This window comes from Saccostrea echinata, unplaced genomic scaffold (assembly GCF_033153115.1).
Source record: "Saccostrea echinata isolate AGI-Se365-2 ecotype Australia unplaced genomic scaffold, CSIRO_AGI_Sech_v1 ptg000012l, whole genome shotgun sequence".
Lineage (NCBI taxonomy): Eukaryota > Metazoa > Mollusca > Bivalvia > Ostreida > Ostreidae > Saccostrea > Saccostrea echinata.
This window is the reverse complement of record NW_026889761.1, coordinates 13513407-13519506: the sequence shown is the minus strand read 5'-3', so window position 1 is coordinate 13519506 and position 6100 is coordinate 13513407.

Here is a 6100-nt window from a genome sequence, read left to right as displayed (position 1 = left end):
GTATTTTAGAAATTTATTAGTCACATCATTTACAACCAAATCAGGTCAAAAAATATATACCAATCCAGGCATCCATATTTTTGTTTGTATCATCTGTCCTTTAAAAAAAAAGACTTTGTATTGACAGGTTTAACCTTTAAGCACTTCTTTTTCTGAATTCATCTTATCACTAAAAGAAATGTCATTTTTCCCCTCTGTATCCCAAAACTCACCATCCTGAATAAAATTCACCACTTCCTTCATGCATTCTGAATAGGCTACATGGAGGTAATTCATTTCAAGTTAGATTAAATATGATGATTTTTTTTCTCTTTCATGACAGAAAACGGTAAGGAACGCGATAGTCTGAATTTTTCTTAATTAACTTATGAATAAACGTATGCATGCAAATATTTCTTATTACAGCGCTGCATGAGTGTCCTTTTCAGAGAGAGAGAGAGAGAGAGAGAGAGAGAGAGAGAGAGAGTTCCTATCACTTTTTTGTTATAATTAAAAAGCAAGAACACATCGATAACCATCAATACAAATATTTTTTTTATTATAGGGAAAGGGAAAAAAATATGATATTAAAACGAACATCTGTCTGAAGCGAGGCACACAGAAAACAAAATCGATGATGGGGTCTTTCCGCAAAGGAAATGTGTCAGATAATCAGTGTGACACTTCAAACAAACTTACCCACGAAATGAGAAAATTACTGTTTGAATAACCTTCATATGTGTAGCACTCTCCACGACACCACAACACCTCCAAATAAAGACCATCCCCCCCTCTCTCTCTCTCTCTTTTCGCGTGTAACAAAATGAAAGTACCCTTTCAACCGAAAGTACAATTACCTCATTCCTGCACAGCTACAAACATTTAAAAAAATGTATACTTTTATGAAACAACTTTATAAAACAAATCAGCTGTTTAAAGAATTATTAAAGTACATTGTCAGCATCTAATAATGAATTACTATGCACTATAACATCATGTAATGAACTGTATGAAATTAAGTAGCACAATGGACCAATATGATATAGGGAAACATTTTTATTACATTCTCATTGTTATATCATAATGGAATTTTTGGGTTGTGTTAATAACCTGTAAAATATGACCAAGTCGTTGAAATAAAATATACGTCTTTTATTTTCGAAGTGTCCAGCAAAAAGTCTAGCATTAGTTGTACAAGATCTACAATATTTGAATTCCTAACACTATCTATTTACTAAAAATTATAAGCAAATTAATCCTTTCATGCATCGCATGTGTATACGGTTACCTCTCCTGTTACAAATTATCCCTTTAAACAGCTGTTAAATATAAGGGTTTGTCAATATAAAATGAAAAACTTACTGAAAAGCCATGGTACAGAGGCATTTCAAAGTTCCAAAACAATAAAATCCTCATCTATAGATATATATGACATAGAATATGTAAAATTCATCGACGTAAGCTACTAGTAGCTATCACGGATTTGTGTTGCCGGGAAGACGCATTGTACGTTGTATATAGAGTTAGTTTTAGCAAAGGTGATTCAGAATCGATCAAGCACACGTAAAAAAGGGTTCACAGATCAGGATTTAAATCTCTCTCTCTCTCTCCTTCTCTCTTTCTCATATCAATTAAGAGTCTGTGTTTTGATTGGTTCTATTTAAAATTTAGTCTCATACCAGCATGCTTATTGAAACAATATATATGTACATATATATACCGACATTAACGTATACGTCAGTTTATAATTCCGTGACGCTTATGCGGGCGATGATTAGCCCCCGTTATTCAACGCCTACAAACGGGAAATGCATGTATATTAAATTTACTCACTATAGATAAAGTCGTGGAATAATTTTTTTTGGCAGAACCTTAACAGATTTTAAACTGAGTAAATCATGGATTAACTGATCTCCAAAACAACGCAAATTATATTTTGGATTAAATTTTGTGCAATACCATAATATATTCTAAGGAAAAAGTGAATAAACCTTTAACTGAACTCTGAAAATTCTCTTACACCCCACTCATGCTTCTGAATCAATAACAAAGGAAATTTTGGATTTTCAAGCTGCAAAAGGGGGAAGGGTACCATAAACATGTAGTCCCCTTCTCTACATAATCTAACACCAATTCGGTACCCTAGTTTCTTTCTCTCATAATTTTGATTTTATTTGTATCTGGTAAAATTGTCAATGCCTTTTTCTAAAGTACATGTATATGCACCTATCTTTTCTACCTTATCGATTAGCTGTGTAGATTTCCCTTGGTGATAGTCAAAAAAGAAAAAAAAAACCTCCATACCATTGCCATGCAAAGTTGAAAAGGTATCTTTAAATGCCTGTATGTTTAAATATACATTTGGTCCTATAACCCGACGCTTAAAATAGACATGCAAATAAGTACAAACACGTTATTCTGTCCGACCAATCAACCGAATAGATCGAACTCTTTCACATCTAATGACAAAAAAAAAATGTGAAAACGTGATTGAAGAATCTGAAAACTACTACTGTGTGAGCGTACCAGCATTAACAGACATGACGATTTCGAATCGAGCTAGCTACTCCTACGCTTCATAAACAAATCCTTTTTTGAAATTTGTACGATATTACACGGTATTAAGCCATATTTTTTATATAACAATACATTGGTATATACCTTGTTAAACTTTCAAGTAGTCTTCTGTAAGCCATGCCATGCCAGAAACTATTCCGGTAATTATAGTGGTCAGGTTCCCGGGGGTAGGGATTCAGTGGTGATAGGGCTCAAAGAATAAGATTTTAACCCAAGACAACGTTGTGCATCGGGGATAAACATACACACACACTCTAGAGTTTAAATGCCAATCCATTAATTTGTACAGTGTTCTGTGAACCTTGAACGTTAATCTATTTCATTCATTCAATAAGTTTTGTTTCAGAGAGAGAGAGAGAGAGAGAGAGAGAGAGAGAGAGAGAGAGAGAGTTTCTATTCATTTTTTAAAATATAAATAAACTTACTTGTACACACGCATGCAAATTCGTCAAAATGTAGCATTAACTATAATGTCTTAATTTCATGAATACCCCTATTTTCACCCAACACACATGTACTATAGTATATAAGTAAAATTTTGGAATTTTTGGTCCGTAGAATACAGTACAATTTAAGGTCATAGGATAACCAAAATCCAGAGAAAGTGTTTTTTTTTAAATCATAGTTTTTTTTTAATATTTCATTGATTTTTTAAGCAAGATCATTTGTTACAGATAAAATTGAAGAAAATTTATATTTATCTTTTTGGAGGATTTCAATTTTTTTTCATCTTTCTGCACTGATTTTCAATATACTAGTAGGTATAAAAGTAAAGATTTGGATAGAATGCAAAAAGAAGGATGGATTGATGGCAAAATTTCTTGATAAATACATTTGATTCAGCAAAAATAAAGCCTGGGCAAATTGTTTTACAAATCTTTGTAACATAACTTTTTAAATAGCTTATATCAAATTTTGCATCCTAATGTAATACATAAAAATATATATGTAAAAAAAAAACAACAACAAAAAACAAAAACAAAAAGGAAAAACACAGTTTTATCTTAAGTTTGCGAACTAGGCGAGAACGAGCCTCATTTTTCGGTAACCGTAATGCATTAACATTTGGTCTTTCTATATTTAGAGATTCAATGCATTAGTTGTGTGTGTGTGTGTGTTGGGGGCCCGGGGGGGTCAAAATATTTTAGCAAGCAACAAAAACGGTGTACGCACTGTATATGACTCTTGTACAAGTGTAGCTTGCTGCAGTAATATACAAGAGGCCCATGACCTCGATGGTCACCTGAGAATCATGACTCTACATCGGGACTATAGACTTCTACACACAAGCGCAAGAATAATTACACCAATTTTTGTACAGAATTCATTTGACATTTCATTATCCATGAAGTTTATTTGCTACATACCAAGAAGAGAATATTTATAAACTTTTCATGCGTTAATAATGTATATGGAACTTTGCAAACATGATTTCACTTACATGTAGCCCCAACCAGGACTTTAAACCCCGCAGGCCTGTAGGAACCGATGTCCCCCCCCCCCTCCCAATTTGCCAGTATATACTTCGTTATTGAACACAAAGCTATTTTTCAGTTTATCCCCCTTAATTTTTGCCAGTATACTAGTATAACAAAGATGGTTTACAGTTTGTGGCCCCCTCAAATACGCCTGAAGACTTGTATTTTATTGTTTTTATCTAACAGTATTTATTAATTATTTATTTATTTTTTTCTTGTCGGGTATTTCTGTAAGGTTGCATCCACCAAATTGAAATTGCTTCTTACGAGACTGCCCTGGGCCCACAAGACATGCATATCATTTACTAAATAACCAAGAAAACATTCTGCCTAACTATATGTAAGTACATTAATAATAAGATACAACGAATTTTCATTGTGACTAAAATTGGCTTTCCCGGGGTCCAAACCCTGGAAACTGGGGACATGAACTTCCCAGTTTCAAAAAAAGCTCATTAATAATCATGCAAACAGAGTGCCTTCTAATAATACTCGGTACATATTTCGTGGGGAAAGTGGGGTGGTGAGGGATGGTGGTACGGGAGTGGGATGGCGAGGGATGGTGGGGGAGTGGGGTGGAGAGGGACGGGGGTGGGGGTGGGAGAGTGGGGTGGAGAGGGATGGTGGTGCGGGAGTAGGGTTTGTTATTGACACTTCTCATGGACAAGTCGCTTTCCTTCATGTACATGACACTAGGTTCTTGATAGTTATCCGTGTTTCCGAGGTGATTCTTTGCTTACTTTAATATATAAAATTTAATAACTCGGAAGATCCCAGGGGGAGGCGGTCCCGACCCCCTCCAACTGGATGAGCTACTTAGCTGTTAATTTTTTCCTACGTTGGCCTAGCATATGTTAATTATGCTTCCCATTTTCAATGAACTTTTTTTTGTTTAAACTACATACTGATTAATCTTTAAATAATGCAAATCTGTGATCAGATAGCACCACAAATTTTATATAATTAAAAACAGTAAATCAAAGTTGTCTACTCACCCCGTTAGATACCGATATATACTTGAAGTAACTCTTAAACTCATGTTATTTTTTTTCAGTTTCACTGCATCAGGAAGTTTATATAAAGTAATCACTTGCTGCTCAGGAAATTCCAGTATATAGCGACACTCAATTTTACACATCCGTTCTTAAAACAGTGTACACTAGGATACACACATGTAGATGTACATGTATGTATATTTTTCTTAGCATATGCAATATAAGTGGCAGTTGAATGAGTAAAGTTATAGCTGCAGGTTTGACAAAGACGACAAACTTCCACACGCTCAATGTCAGCTAAATTTTGTAGGTCTGTATGGGTATAGTTGAATCTGTCCCGTTGGGTTGGAAATCCGGGGTTCGAGTCCAAAATAGAAACAGTAGCATTTGGGCTTGAAACTATAGCAACAGCAATTAACAAATAGAATAATGGTCCTTGGTTTAGTCTCTTTTATGGCAAGTGTATGCCCTGTTCACACGATTATGTATCTTGGTGTAGTCTTCTTGTATACCAAGTTATATTGAAATAGGACTAAAACTGTAGGAGGATTAGCATTTTGAAAAAATGTTAACTGACAAAAAGTCAAACAGATGGACAGAAAAGGGACACCTTACTGTCGCACAACCTCGTCTGGTGTCTGACCAGTAGAGCTAAAAATCACGAAAGTCTTTTTTTCTTGGCAGAACATCAGCACACAAAATTTTCTCGTCATAAAGGTGCCTCTGAATGGAATATCATAAGAAAAGGAATACTGCTGACACTGGTCCACTATACCAAATCTAGCGTAACACTTTCTTGCAAAATTAGTTAAATTACAAATACTCCTGCCTTAGAAGTTTCTGATTAATCAAGTTCAAAAATGGACCAATATATACATATATATATATATATATATATAAGAGAATATGCATACCTTTGATAACATGTTCCGTATGAATTATAAACAAGGAAGGAAAGATCAAGACATTTTAAAAATTATAACAAAAATTGAAGACAAAAATGACACTTCAATATTATACGGAACTTTCAATAGCTTCCCTATTTTCTGTTTATTCTCTACTATCAAATTG